The following is a 16,143-nucleotide window of genomic DNA, read 5'->3' as shown; positions in this document are numbered from 1 at the left end:
ACTGGGACTGCTGGGCAACCTTGGGAAATTCACTTCACCGCCCCGTGCCTCAGTTTCCCCATCTGTTTAACTGGGATGATAGTGACCTCCTTTGTGAAGTGCTTTGAGATCTAGTATTAATTGTAGTTGTTTCAGGACTGGGGCCTCAATGTTAGAGCCCTGTGTGCATACAAGATTTGCATTTGCATCCGACCCGCAAACACGGTCCACAGATATCCGCAGATTTGCAGGACTCTGCTCATTGTGACTATCTTAGCTACTTCTATGGCCTCCTTATCCTAGTATCTCAGCACCTCACCAGGCGCTATTACCCCATTGTACAGCTGGGGACTGGAGAGAGATTAAGTGACCTGCCAAGGTCACACAGTGGGTGTCTGTGGCAGAGCAGGAATTGATTCCTGGTCTCCCACAGCCCAGGCTGGTGCTCTTACCTCTAGACCGGGGGTGGGCAAACTTTTTGGCCACATCTGGGTGTAGAAATTATATGGTGGATCATGAATGCTCACAAAATTGGGGGTTGAGGTGGAGGGGAGGATTGAGGGCTCTGGCTGGAGGTGCGGGTTCTGGGGTGGGGCTGGGGATGAGAGGTTTGGGGTACACAAGGGTGCTCTGGGCTGGGACCGAGGGGTTCAGAGAGTGGGAGGGGGATCAGGGCTGGGGCAGGGGGTTGGGGGCATGGGGAAAGGCTCAGGGTTGCAGGCTCCAGGCGGCACTTACCTCAAGCAGTCCTCGAAGCAGCGGCATGTCCCTCCTCCGGCTCCTACTCAGAGGCGTGGCAAGATGGCTCTGCACGCTGCCTTGTCCACAGGGGCCGCCACTGCAGCTCCCAGAAGCAGCGGCATGTACCCCCTCCAGCTCCTATGCAGAGGCGCAATGCCGGCCATGCGGCTCTGCATGCTGCCCCTCCCACAGGGGCCGCCCCTGCAGCTCCCATTGGCCACAGTTCCTAGCCAATGGGAGCTGCAGAGCTGGCGCTTGGGGCAAGGGCAGCGTGCATAGCCCTCTGGCTGCCCCTACACGTAGGAGCCAGAGGAGGGACATGCCGCTGCTTCCAAGCCCCCAACCCCGCTCTCCGGCTGGAGTTCGAGGGCCGGATTGAAAGGTCTGATGAGCCGGACGTGGCCCACAGGCCGTATTTTGCCCACCCCTGCTCTAGACTATCCTCTCTTCCAATTCTCTGCATCTCTCACAGCAGCACACAGGGTGGCACTTTCACCCTCTAGAGCAGAGGTGGGCAAACTACGGCCCGCCAGCCACATCCGGCCCATGGGACCCTCCTGCCCAGCCCTTGAGATCCCGGCTGGGGAGGCTAGCCCCCAGCCCCTCCTCTGCAGCTCAGCTCGCCGTGCCGCCAGCGCTCTAGGCAGCGGGGCTCCGAGCTCCTGCCGGGCAGAGTGGCAGCATGGCTGGCTCCGGCTGAGAGCGCGGCTGCCAGTCCTGGTGCTCTGAGCAGCATGGTAAGGGGGCGAGGAGGTTGGGTAAGGGGCAGAGGGTACCAGGGGACGGTCAGGGGACAGGAGGCGATTGGATAGGCGTAGGAATCCTGGGGGGGCTGTTGGGGGTGGCTAGGGGGAGATCAGGGGATAAGGAGCAGGGTGGGTTGGATAGGGGATGGGGTCCCAAGGGGGCAGTTAGGGGCTGGGGTCCCGGGAGGGGGCGGTCAGGGGACAAGGAGCGTGGGGGTTGGGTATGTCGGGGGTTCTGAGGGGGGCAGTCAGGGAACGGGGAGGGAGAGGGGGCAGTCAGAGGGCAGGGGCCAGGCTGTTTGGGGAGGCACAGCCTTCCCTACCCGGCCCTCCATACCGTTCTGGAACCTCCATGTGGCCCTCAGGCCAAAAAGTTTGCCCACCCCTGCGCTCTAGAGGAAGGATTCTTGCAGTGCCGCTGCTCCAAAGCGCCTTCCCCTAGGGGGCGCCCCAGCAGCAGGACCTCAGGGAGGGCACCCGTCCACATCAATGACTAACCCAGCCCCACAACAAAGGGCCGAGAGGCATCTTTAAAAAAAAACAACGCCCTTATTTAAGGCTCGATCCTGTGAGACGCTGGACGCCCTCACCTCCCATTGGCTGCCCACCAGCATCAACGCCTTGCTGGTCAGACTGCAGAGCAGACGTGCACCTAGAGGGCTCTGCTACCGCACCCCAATAGTTTTGGGCCACCCAAACTAATGCCTCCCCCTCCCCCCTCAAGCCCCTCAGAAAAGTGCCCCAATCCCATCTGCTTTAGCAGCAGCTAAATGCACAGCTTAAACGACATTCGTTTGTTTAATCTTCCCTGATTAGCTTAATCCTTCCGGCCCCTCCAGCCAGTTTGGAGGACTTTGTTCTATCAAGGGCTTGAGCAACAATTTCTCAGATACCTGGCTCCCGTCTCACCAGGATCCGGCAGGTAATGGAAAGTTTGACACATCAAAAAAAAAATCAGAAGCGACAGGAGCTAAAGGGACAAAGGCCTTTTGAATGGCGAGTCGCATCACAGATCAAGTGGGGCCACTCCAGTTTGTTGCCAACATTAAGACGGTTTAAATAACCGGATCACAGCCAGTCCAGCTCCCTGCCAATGCAGGTTAAACCCCTCCAGCACATTTTCTAGGGCATTGGCCACCCTGGCTGCCAGCAAACCAAACAACATAGGTTCCAACGCTCCCCTAGTCACCGCTCTGTTGACATGTTTCCTTCCATGGTCCCTGCTCCATTTCATCATCTTCCTCCACATGCCACACTTAGTTCTTAGACATCCTTGAAGATGGCTACGCTTGGAAAGATTTGATTACGTTTTTTAAATCAGTAAGTGTCAATTTCACCGTACACGCACAAACCGAGGAAATTTCCATCACGTGTAGTACAAAAAGTGCTGCTGGAGACCGGAGAGTTTGATTTAAGGATATTTACTTTATATATTTTGACTTGTGATGTTGACACTTGGTGTTTTAACTATGATAAAGCTTTAACAGTTTGAATCTCTGTCTGCTCGCATTAAATAAACGTCTGACCCCCCTCTAGGGTTGCCAACTTTCTAATTGCACAAAACTGAACACCCTAACCCTGCCCCTTCCCCGAGTCCCCAACCCCCCTCACTACATTCCCCCTCCCTCAGTGGCTCGCACTCCCCCACCCTCACTCACTTTCACCGGGCTGGAGCAGGGGGCTGGGGTGCGGGACAGGGTGTGGTTCCAGGCCAACGGGAGTGCAGAGCCGGTGCTCAGGGTGGGAGAAGTGCATGGAGCCCCATGGTCCCCACCCAGAAGCCCGACCTGCTGGCCAGGGTGCAGCACAATGCCAGGACAGGTAGGGACTAGCCTACCTTAGCCCCAACCAGCACCACTGACCAAACTTCTAATGGCCCAGTCAAAAACTGGACACCTGGTCACCCTTATCCCTATCTGCAGAAAAGGACCTGGGGATTACAGTGGACGAGAAGCTGGCTATGAGTCAACAGTGTGCCCTTGTCGCCAAGAAGACCAATGGCATATTGGGCTGCATTAGTAAGAGTATTGCCAGCAGAATGAAGGAAGTGATTATTCCCCTCTATTCGGCACTGGTGAGGCCACATCTGGAGTACTGCATCCAGTTTCGGGGCCCCCACTACAGAAAGGACGGGGACAAATTGGAGAGAGTCCAGCGGAGAGCAACAAAAATTATCAGGGGGCTGCAGCACATGATTTACGAGGAGAGGCTGAGGGAACTGGGATTATTTAGTCTGCAGAAAAGACAAGTGAGGTGGGATTTGATAGTAGCCATCAACTACATGAAGGGGGGTTTCAAAGAGGATGGAGCTCAGCTGTTCAGTGGTGGCAGATGACAGAACAAGGAGCAATGGTCTCAAGTTGCAGTGGGGGAGGTCTAGGTTGGATATTAGGAAACACTATTTCACTAGGAGGGTGGTGAAGCACTGGAATGGGTTACCTAGGGAGGTGGTGGAATCTCCTTCCTTAGAGGTTTTTAAGGGCAGGCTTGACAAAGCCCTGGCTGGGATGATTTAGTTGGGGTTGGTCCTGCTTTGAGCAGAGGGTTGGACTAGATACCTCCTGAGGTCCCTTCCAACCCAGATATTCTATGATCCCCCTTCCCTGATTGTCTCAGCCGCCCTCAGTTCCTTGCAATTGTGAACATTTAAATTGAAAAAAGCTACTTAAAAATAAACATCAGTGTTATCAAAGTGATATAAAAGGTTAAAATTGAATTCTGCCAACCCTATACCAATGGCTGTAATGCTGCAATGCAGCAGCAGTACCAGAGAACCGGACGCATTGCGCCTACAGAGAACAAAACCCCTACGGTGCACAGAGACTGCACAGCTGCTGCAACACCCTTTGAAGGGGCATGTTCACAGGATCCACCCTGCTGCCCAGGGCAAGGTACCAAGCCAGGAGCAAGCCCCCTGCTGCCCACCAGTGCTATGAGACTCCAGCCCTGGCGCTGAGGGGTTTCCACGGACAGCAGCTGCATGCACAACTTGTGCGGGGACGCGTGGCTCAGCACAGCCGTAGCCTGGCGCTTGTGTAGCCCACACACCTCCTGGGTGTGATGTTCTGTCCCATCTGGTGGCACCAAGACCACTGACAAAGAGAAATTAATGAGTCTGCTCTACAGCCTGAGCTAAGAGCCAGTCGGCTTTTAGCTCATGCAGTAGAGGCTCATGCACTAAGCTCCAGAGGTCCCCGGTTTGATCCTGCTCGCCGGCAACCGGGGTCTGTCAGCATTACACTTGCACCCTCCAGACACTGGGAGGTCGTTACGCCTCCCTTAGCACATTCAGCTCTTGACTTGTGGGCAAAGATTAACCGCCGTGGAGGAACGCAGGGCCTGCCTCAAGTTTGACCCAAGAGACAACAGGTTTAGAGCGATGGCACCTCAAAATTCTCAGTGTTGAGGGGTCTCCTCTGCTCAGAACCGAACTCTCTGAAATATCTGAGCTTACAGTGTCAGCTCCATCTGACATCAGTTTCCTTTCTTGCAGCCATGCTGGGGCAAGGCCTCTTATGCCACATGCTGTTCTGCCATACGGGAGTGCAAGTTGCCAGGATCAGGGGTATCAGAACGGGGTTCAGATTTCAGACACAGTAACGGCTGAAGCCACCTAAGAGCACGTTCAACTTCGTTCGTTTCTCCGAAGGTGGGGCAACAAAATCAGACAGAGCAGGAGAGTGTGTGCATGGCATTCGTCATAGCCAAGCCCTGAGAGGAAAGACAGGCCTGTCATACCAAGATGCCTTGTCCTCATAGCTTAGAAACTGGACTGGGACTCAGGAGATCCATATTGAATTCCTGGCTCTGCCAAGCACTCAGTGGCCATGGCCCAGTTCCTCATCTGTGAAATGGAGATGCTTCCTTTCTCCCACCCTTTGTCTTATTTACTTAGCTTGCGAGCGCGTCAGGGTACGGACTGTATTACCATGTGTATGTACAGATCCCCAGTACAACAGGGATCTGATCTCAGCTGGGGTGTCTGGGTCCAACCATAATATGAAAAATATAAAAACCATGTCAGAAAATGTAAAGTTAACAAAATCATCTTCTTACCATCTCCATTTAGAATGCCCATGTGTCGATTTCTGAACCATGGGGCAGCGCAGGAGGACAAGTTAAAGTTAAGCTCCCCCCACCTCCTAATTTTGGCATCCGTCAATTTTTAACCAGTGATTATACTGACTGAAAAACTTGCTTTTCGATGTTCAACTGTACTAACCAAAGAGGCTGCTAGGGTGTAGGTGGGCAGGAGTTTCACACTCCTGACAGTGGATTCTACTGCACCGCAGGGCTAACAGATTCTTCTTCCATGCACCCGCCACCAATCTGATCAACCCTGTATTAACAGAACATTGAATGGTGTATACAGAGATCCCCTTCTCGGATGTGGAACCCCAGAACCTCTGCTCTGTGTGGTACAGAGGCCTGTCCTCTGAAGTGGTCTATGATCAGAAAAATTCAATTCAGCCTGTCACAAAAGACTGTAGAAGTCACCAGAAGTCAGAGGCCAACAGATTGGTAAAAACTGGGACTGTTTATGTTAGAACTGTGCTAATGGGTCTGCAAGGCTCCTGGTAAGCTGAAAGACTGTAGAAATATTCACAATGAAAGTCCCCATAATGTGTTTTAATGATTATTTTCATAGAATCATAGAATCTCAGGGTTGGAAGGGACCTCAGGAGGTATCTAGTCCAACCCCCTGCTCAAAGCAGGACCAAACCCAACTAAATCATCCCATCCAGGGCTTGGTCAAGCCTGACCTTAAAAACCTCTAAGGAAGGAGATTCCACCACCTCCCTAGGTAACCCATTCCAGTTCTTCACCACCCTACTAGTGAAAAAGTTTTTCGTAATGTCCAACCTAAACCTCCCCCGCTGCAACTTGAGACCATTACTCCTTGTTCTGTCATCTTCTACCATTGAGAACAGTCTAGATCCATCCTCGTTGGAACCCCCTTTCAGGTAGTTGAAAGCAGCTATCAAATCCCGCCTCATTCTTCTCTTCTGCAGGCTAAACAATCCCAGTTCCCTCAGCCTCTCCTCATAAGTCACGTGCTCCAGACCCCTAATCATTTTGATGCAAGGAGGTTGCCAGCTCATCTTAGAGGGTGTTTATCCGGGATCAACACATGACTGGTCTGGAAGGAACAAGCTCTATCGTCATGGCTGCCACCCCATCTCTTCCTTGGACCCCAGAATCCACCATCACACCACTGGGCCTTCATTGTCCTGATCCTGAAAGGGATCCTGACCAGGCCAGGCCGGGCTGGGCCACAGAGGGGAGCCAGATGACATCACCACCTCCAGATGATTCAGCTGAACCCTGAACATCTTGAATACGAGACTTGGGTTCTAATGTTTCCCCTTCCCTCTCTCCCACCCGCGCGACAAAAAAAAAATCATTTTTCTTCCCCATCTTATTGCTCCTCTTTTTGCCTTCTGTGTAATGAGAGCCTGGCTTAGCCACCAAGACAACGCCAGTCTGTGCCTCAGCACTGAGTCTGAGCTGACCGGACACAACAGGTAACATCCCAAACGGCCCAGGGCTGAGAACCGTTGGCCAGGTTTTAGATGGCTGCCTGGACCACGTGCTGGGGCTGCATTTCTCCAGCAGCGAAGCTGCAAATGAGAGTCAGCCCCAGAGACAGAAGCTGCATTTTCTATCTTTGCTACTCTTGTGTGGGTTTCATTTTGTCTTACAGCAAACGTCTCCGACTCCTAACAACTCCAGCCCATCAACACTAAACTTTCCTCCAAAAGATGCTATTAATTGTCATCTTTAATCCCATCGAAAAGATTGCCAAGCAGAGTCCCCCCACCCCATACTCTACATAGCAAAAGAGAACGAGGGATACTGTTACAACAAAAGTCTCAACAATTCATGTTTCAAATGCTTTAACTGTTCCCCCCCCCTTTTTCTGCATCTGGAATAAAATATTTTTGACGGCGGTTTTTACAAGGGGAGTCGCTAGCAGTAACTTATCTGGAAACCCCAAACCACAGTGAACTGGACAGCGTAACAGTGAGCGAGGGTTCTCCCTGGCTGGGCCCTAGGCAGGCTCCTAACCCCACGACCTCTCTCCTCACCCGAAATGCAGATGCCTTGTTGAGGGAGGGGAGGAAACACTGTGCTGAGAACAGATACCAAGCAATAAGCCCAGCTACTGCACGAGGAGCCATGCCCAACTCAGCTGCTTCAGCACAGCATCCTACCCCCTTCGGGCGAAGTTCTGGCCCCAGGGCAGCGCCGCTGAACTCCGTGAGCCTCCTACACCTCAGAGATCGGTGCCTACAGAAGAGCGGTAATGAGAATTTAACCCTTCAAGCCTTGAAAAAGATGCCTATAGTTACATGTATAATGAAGGCAGCCATGACTATGTTAACCGTTAGGATGCTGGGGCAAAATTCCTCCCAGGTGATAATCCCAGAGATGAACTTACTCCCAGGTATTTAACAAGATTGTATTTCCAGTCAGCTCTTCTCTCACCTGCTTTCCCATGCGTCACCTTCTGCCTTTACGGTGCATTTGCTGAATAGCAGACTGAACACCCTGGCTGCTTTTCACAGTTTGAGTTGTGTGTGTAACCTGGCAAAAGAAGCCTGGCAAGAACAAGCCCCCTGCTTCCAGTATTAATTTATTTCATAACAGCACCTCCCGTTTATTTGTAAGGAAGCATCTTAATATGCAAGTGGCAAGAGGTTGTTTTGCCAAGGAAAGAGATTCTTGACGTACCATGTTAAAAGCTCTACCACAAAAAAACCCATTACTGATAGATCTTTGTTACCGTGAATGAAGAAAGACTCGCTTGCAGGCAATCTTGAAACAAAATGAAATGTGCTATTTCTAGGGCAATGCTGTTTTCCAATTTGGTCTCACTTTAAGAACTGGTGACCAAATCAGAGAAGATCAATTTCTTCATTTAGAAAGTCGAGTTACGATCATTATCTTGTCCTTCAGACAGATAGTTTTATTGCAAGAGATGTTTGGCTACCCCACCCAGATAGAATTACATACTGCAGCAATCCCCCTGCGGTTGCAACTGGACACAGTAGTCTTCTTTCTGCGTTGATTGTTTGCACACTGTAAATCAGCTATCAAATTCATCCCAAGAGCTGGGCTACATTTTAGCGGCGAGTGAAGTGTTCACCGGCTGCGCGTGAACACACACAGCTGGGAGCTTTGGGATACAAGGTGTGGGGGAGAAAGAGAGAGAGAGAGACAGACAGACAGACACACACACACACACCCTGGAGCACAAGGCCTGTTGCAAGACCGAAGGCCCAAACCATAGTCAGCAAAGTCAAGCCATGTCATGAACCAAAATCAGGCCATGGATTAAAGCAGATGCTAAGAAATTTACTGTCCTATACACGACCTTGGCAGGGGCACTGCTAATGTTGCAAAACACAGGCACTCCTAAGAAGCAACAGATACTGGGGATGTGTGTGAACACACTCCAAAAGATTAACACAAGTACAGCCTGGCCTAACCCAAGAAAAAAGGGTTTGACAGATGGGATGAATAGGGATATTTTGCCCAAGGCACCTGGAGCAAGATACAAGGGGAGGTAACAAGCAGATGTCATGAAACACGTAATGTGGTACATAAGTTGTTTGTAGGAGAAGCTAGCCACTCCTGTTAAGCAAAGTTTACCAGATGGTGACAACCAGCAGTAAGGGTAACCTAGAACATGGATGGACAGTACCGTGTAGTAACTAATTATATGAAATGAAATTACGTGAAATGAAGGCCTCGTTTGTGATGTCGCCACTCCAAATTTCTGTATCAGAGGAGTAGCCATGCTAATCTGTATCCACGGAAACAACGAGGAGTCCAGTGGCATCTGAAAGACTAATAGATTTCTTTGGGCATAAGCTTTTGTGGTAAAAAAACCCACTTCTTTAGATGCATGGACTGAAAATTACAGATACAGGCATAGATATACTGGCACCTGAAGAGAAGGAAGTTACCTTACAAGTGGAGAACCAATGATGACAAGGCCAATCCAGTCAGGATGGATGTGGTCCACTCCCAATAATTGATGATGAGGAGTCAAAACCAAGAGAGGGGAAATTACTTTTGCTTCAGCCCCCCCAACCTGAAGCAAATACTCACCAGCAACTACACACCACAGACACACTAACCCAGGAACCAATCCCTGTAACAAACCTTGTTCCCTTATCTGCCCCCATATCTACTCTAGCGACACCATCATAGGACCCAACCACATCAGCCACACCATCAGGGGCTCATTCACCTGCGCATCTAGTAATGCAGAGGTGGGCAAACTACGGCCTGCGGGCCCCTCCTGCCCGGCCCTGAGCTCCTGCCCCGGCCCTGAGCTCCTGCCCCGGCCCCTACCCTGCTGTTCCCCCTCCTCCGCAGCCTCAGCTCGCCCCGTGGCCGGCTTTGAAGGGGAAAGCACCGCTTCTCTCCGGCCGCTGGCTGCGCGGCTGCCCCTGCTCCTCCTGAGTCCTCTGGCCCGTGCTCGCAGGGCTGTATTCCGAAAGGGGCTTTAGAGCTGCAGGCCAGGGCCCTGGGGTCCCCTCAGCCTAGGGCCCTGCAGCCCCTAAAGCCCCTGCGTTCCGGGTGGCCCTGCCTGGGGGGGGGGGAAGGGGGTGCAGCTTCCCCGCTCGCTCGCTCCCTCCCTCCCAGAAAGTCCTAAGTGCCGCCAAACAGCTTTTTGGCAGCAGGGGAAGTGCTGGGAGGGAGGGGGAGGAGGCAGCAGCGAAGAGGAACTTGTGCAATGCTCCCTTATAAATTCAGCCAAACGACATTACAAGGGAACATTGCACAACTTTAAACGAGCATGTTCCCTAATGGAGCAGCGACGTAACTTCAAAACAGCATTAAGCGGGAGGACATTAAGTGAGGAGTTACTGTATTGGAAAGCTGTTTCCCTTATGATCTTTTCTTTCCCCCCCTCTTCCAGCTTTTTCGCCTTAACCTGAGTACAGTATCGCTCCCAAACTGAAGTGCGATTTCCCCCACCCCTATTTGTTTAAGTCTTCTTGTCTATTATCAAATACAGCCAGGGCTCCCTTTGCTACCCCCAATAAAAGGGGAGGGGGGTGAATGAATTCGTTCAAACCGTACATTCTTTTTCTGCACTAGAACTTCCCCAATTGTTATGCTTTTAAGAAAGCCAAATTAATTTACAAGGCACATCTACATCAACCCCCTAACTTCAGAACTGCCTCACTTCGCAGCACGGACATTGACAGACACGTGAAAGCTACAGATATAGGCCACAAATCTAAATTACTAAATCTGAATGTGGAATGAAGTCCTGCAAACTAGGATCCCACATTGGCCCCCACCCAGAAACCATGATTCCCAATAAGGAAGAGATCCAATATAACACCAGATGGCCCCAACATCCAACAGGTACCAGTTCCTTCCCATCTCCCGCAAGTGCCCTGCACTCCTCCATCCAGGATATACAAGCACTCTGATTCCTTAACAAAGGCCCTTCGAGACAAGATATATGGAAATCTGAAGCCTCCCACCCACAAGCACCTTCACTGCTCTATCCAGGAGGAAGAAGATCAGAGAAATGTCGGGTTGAACAGGGCATCTAGTCCAGCCCCCTGTGCTGAGGCAGGACCAAGTAAACCTGGACCATCCCTGACAGAGAATTGTCCAACCTCTTCTTAGAAGTCTCCCATGATAGGGTGTGACATTATGAGTGTGATATAATATCTCATTGAAAGATGACAGGGCCAGAAAGAATTAATGAACTCACCGACTGACCTGACCCATGGGTGAACCTTAAGGACTGGTTAGGAAGATATGTAAACGAATAGAGCTTTGAAATGCAAGTCTGCATTGTTAGATATCTCAAGGGTAGGTGTTTGCTCAGGTCTTGTGATGTCAGCAAACAAGTCTTGTCTATTGCTATAGCTTTAATTCAAAGATCAAAAAAGGAATATTAACATTTATGATGATACTTGAGTGAAATAGTATTATTGTCTATGTGTCTCTTTGAAGGTTGTGGTAACCTGTATCTTAACTGTTTAATGGATAAATTACTCTGTGCTAATTGCCAGGATGTTTGGGAGAAGGAGTTAAGCCTATTGTTTTCTCAGGCCAAAAGGCTGCTGGAAATGTATAAGAACCCTGGGACATGATCCTTCATCTCAGATCTGCTTTGGGTTTCAAGAGGGGGAAACCTTAAGCCACAAGGATTGAGATCCCCAGTCATTGAGTGGAGCCACCCTGAATATGGACATTGGACTAGAACCTATGGACTATTTCTAAAAGAACTTTTGGCAACTACAAGCTCATCTCTACTGTGCATCTGAACCTCAAGAATTGAATTCAAGTCTGTCTGTATATTGATCTTTTAACCAACACACTCTCTCTTTTCTTTTTTAATAAATTTTAGCTTCGGGTACGTTTACACTTACCGGGACGGTCGACGCGGCGAGTTCGACTGCTCAGAGTTCGAACTATCGCGTCTAATCTAGACGCGATAGTTCGAACCCCGGAAGCGCTAGTTCGAACTCCGGTACTCCACCGCGGCAGGAGGAGTTGCCGGAGTCGACCTTGGAGCTGCGGAGTTCGCTTCCGCGGCGTCTGGATGGTAAGTAAGTCGAACTAGGGTAGTTCGAATTCAGCTACGTTATTCACGTAGCTGAATTCGCGTACCCTAGTTCGACCCCCGAGCTTAGTGTAGACCAGGGCTGAGTTAATAAGAATTGCTATAGCGTGTATTTTGGGTAAGATCTAAATTATAATTGGACCTGGGTATGTGGCTGATCCTTTGGTATTGGAAGAACCTTTTCTTTTATATGATGAAGTAAGATTTTCAATAATCATCATCATATCTGACAGGTGTGTCTGGACGGAGGCCTGAGGCTGGCACTTTAAGGGAACTGCGTTGTTTGAACTTCTAAGTAACCCGTGGGGTACTATAGAAACTGTTCTGTGCTGGTTGGTAAATCTAAGTATTGAAATAACCACCAGCGTTTGGGGTTTGTCTGCCCCGTTTGGTTTGCAGTTCACCTTGATTGAGTGACCTCAGCTGGCTCCTACGGGCAGCACCGTCACATGGGGATTCCACAATCTCCCTTAGAAGCCTGTTCCAGAGCTTAACTACCCTCAGAGGTAGAAAGATTTCCCCCGCACTATCTAACCTAAATCTCCCTTGCTGCATATTAAGCCCATTCTTTCTTGTCCTACCTTCAGCAGAAAAGAAATCACTTCTTCTCTTTATCACAGCCCTTAACATATGTGAAGGCTTATCACCTCCCCCCGCCGCCTCAGTTTTCTTTTCTTCTAGACTAAGCATGCCCAATTGCTTTGAGGTTTCCTCACAGGTCAGGTATTTGTTCTCCTCTAGACTCTCTCCAGTGTGTCCACATCTCTACCAAAGGGTGCTGCCCAGAACTGGACACCCCAGCTGAGGTCTCACCTGCGCTAAATTGAGCAGGACCGTTACCTCCTGTATCTTACCTACGGCATTAATGTTAATCTGCCCTCCAGAATATTAGCGTTTTTTACAACTGCATCATGTTTATGATTCTCATGGAACTTGTGGCCCAGTAAAACCCCAGATTCTGTTTGGAGGGGGATAGCTCAGTGGTTTGAGCATTGGCCTGCTAAACCCAGGGTTGTAAGTTCAATCCTTGAGGGGGCCACTTAGGGATCTGGGGCAAAAATCAGTACTTGGTCCTGCTAGTGAAGGCAGGGAGCTGGACTCAATGACCTTTTGGGGTCCCTTCCAGTTCTATGAGATAGCCAGTTACCCCCCATTTGGTAGCTCCGCATTGGATTTTTCCTTCCTGTAGTAAGAGTCGTCCCTGAAACAGAGGCCCGGTATGAGGTCTGAGGCCTGAACTAAATGAATGGTCAAGACCTTGCTAACATAAAGGAAAAGTTACACTGTGAGCTGGGGGCAGGCCCTGCTCACAGAAGATGGCAAGAAGAAGGCTGCTAAAGCACGTAGCCACATATAAGCATTAATAAGATGCCAGGATGGCACCAGAACATCCCAGTACAAACACATCCCATAGAGATAACAAGGAACAAGCAGACCCATCCTAAAGACAGGGTCAAAGGACAAAGGGATGAATAGACTTGTTTGTTCAAACCAACCTGTACCAGGGGAGAGGCAGCACCCTAATGCGTAGAGGGGTTGTACCTCCATACATCAGGAGTAATGTGTAACTTGTTTGTACCTGTGTATAAGAATGCACCTCGGAGTGGACATCCTTGCCTGGCCTATGGGGCAGTGGAGAGTCCCTCCACTGACTGACCTGGTCCATTGTCAGGGGCACATGTTCATAGTATGTCCTGTAGAGTCTGCGGGGAATTATTACCGTGTTTCGTTTGACAATCAACCTGGCCAGTACCTTTGTACCTTATCAGAGTCTGTGGTCATTGGGGGTTCTCTTGGGGTCTGCTGTATCAGCTATCTGCGCAGAGCCGGGGCAGCACACAGAGGGAACACGCACCCGGCCAACTGTTATTGAAGAGAGCAGAGCACCACACCGGTAGCGTCCGATGATATTTCCTAAGCGTAGTTCTTGTCTCTACTGAATTTCATCTTGTTGACTTCAGACCAACAGTCCAATTTGTCAAGGTCATTCTGAACCTCCCCCCACACACCCTTCAAACCCCCCAAACCCCAAAGTACATGGATGCCCTGAACCCCACCCCCCCACCCCAAAGTACACGGGTGCCCTGAACCTCCCCCCACACACCCTGCAAAACCCCCCCACGGGCCAAAGTAATCAGACGGGGATTTCCCTACACACACCCCAGTTTTGTGAACTAGTTACATGCAGTGTTGCCAATTTAGTGATTGTTTGAAAATTTGAATTGAAATTGAAACATTAATACATACTTTAAAAGCATATACAGTGTATGATTAAATACATGCATCTGAAAAAGTATAAAAGACTTGAAAAGTCTGAACATAGACTAGCCTCCTTATACAGCTTTTGTTTTTATGACAATGTCAGTGCATTCATTTCAGTGATGTTGGCCAACCTAATAATTTCAAATTATGATTTGTAAGCAAAAACTAAATGAGCTCTCCCTGACAGCTAGTGATGAGCTGGGGCTGTGGGGTAAAGGCTTCAGGGCCAGATTGTATTTACAGTCACACCTAATCTACCCAGGTATCCAGCACACAGAGCTGTGTTGTCCAAGTGATAGATTTTGGCTGGCGTTGGGCTACAAATCACTTGAATGCGGGGGCATAATGAAATGTTGTTCTTATTGTATGAGTAAAGGGCAGTAGAACTGTACTTAGCCTGTGCTGATTGAGGGCATCAAGAGAGAGGGTGGGGACGGGTGTTTTGTTTGATGGTCTGCCTGAGTCACAAGTACTATTTGACCCTCCCCACTCCACCGTTTAAAGACAGAGCTGATTAGGCTCCATAGATTGTGGTTTGTTTGTTAAGTGACCACTGCAGCTGAAATCACTGATAATCACGTCTAAGTGCTTAGACCTGCTGTTGGACAGTGTTTTTGTGTAAGAGGCAGCCCAGACTGCACTAGCAGAGAGGTTCCCTCACTGAGAGCTCAGCTGAAATCACTGAGAGCTGGTGGAACCTCAAGAGACCAACTCGCAGAGGTCACAGCGGCAGGTGGCAGCAGAAGGTGATGGCACAGGGCCATTGGCAACAGAGCGACAGAGTGAACAGTGGCACAATGAACAGCAGTGGCCAGAGTAAACAGTGAGCAGCTGGAGGAACAAGCAAGGTGCTTTCTCCCCCCGCCCAACCCCGGAGGTGAACTCATGTGAAAGCACCTCTGAACTCGGAGTCTCCACTGGCCAAGGACAACACCGGTGATTGTTAATGAGGCTCTTAAGAATGCTGGAGACACAACACAGTTCAAGCAAACAAACATGGCTGTGGCATCATACTTTCTATTTAAGCAAGAAATATGTCTTCATTATATTTGTCATAAACAAACAGATCAGGGTTAAGGTCTCTTTTACCTGGAAAGGGTTAACAAGCTCAGTAACCTGAGGAACACCTGACCAGAGGACCAATCAAGGGACAAGATATGTTCAAATCTCTGTGGAGGGAAGCCTTTGTCTGTGTTCCTTGTTTGCTCTGTGCTCTCTTTGGATCTAAGAGAGGCCAGACATGTCTCCAAGTTCTCCTGGAGTATTTCCTACTATCCAGTATAGTATTAGAAAGGCGAATTAGTCTTATAATTTGATTTCTACATTTGCAATTGTGTGTTTGCTATAGAATTTCTTTAATTCTGTACTGTTATTGCTTTTACTGAGAAAGAAAGGAGGGGGGATTCTCTCCAAAGATTGATAAGCTTAGACCCTGTGTATTGTTCCATCTTGGTATTACAGAGACCGTTACTTTCTTTTTATTCTTTAATAAATCTTTTCTGTTAAGGACTTGGTTGATCTTTCCTTGGGTGAATTCTCAGGGAAAGGGGAGGAGGAAGGCATCCCTCTGTAGTTGAATCCCGGTATCTCTCCTAGGAAAAGGGAGCGGGGAGGAAGCAGGGGGGAAATGGTTTACTTCTCCTAGGTGTAAGAACTCCATGGATTTAGGGTTCTTGGGATCCCCAAGGATTTTGGGGAAGGACTGTGTCCCAATACACGTACATTATTGGGTGGTGGCAGCTTTTACCAGATCTAAACTAGGATTTTAGTTTAGAGGAGTCCATGCAGGTCCCCATTTTGGAACCCAAC

At 49.7% G+C, this 16,143-nt stretch overlaps 1 protein-coding gene across 2 annotated transcripts in view; it reads right to left on the bottom strand.

Moving 5' to 3' along the window:
- LOC120402424 (bifunctional epoxide hydrolase 2-like) overlaps positions 1-16,143 on the bottom strand; it is a 93,276-nt gene that overhangs the window by 75,032 nt on the left and 2,101 nt on the right. The window lies entirely within an intron of this gene.

This window comes from Mauremys reevesii, linkage group 3 (assembly GCF_016161935.1).
Source record: "Mauremys reevesii isolate NIE-2019 linkage group 3, ASM1616193v1, whole genome shotgun sequence".
Taxonomy (NCBI): Eukaryota; Metazoa; Chordata; order Testudines; family Geoemydidae; genus Mauremys; species Mauremys reevesii.
The sequence above is the reverse complement of the archived record's forward strand: the minus strand, read 5'-3'. Positions and strand labels throughout refer to the sequence as shown.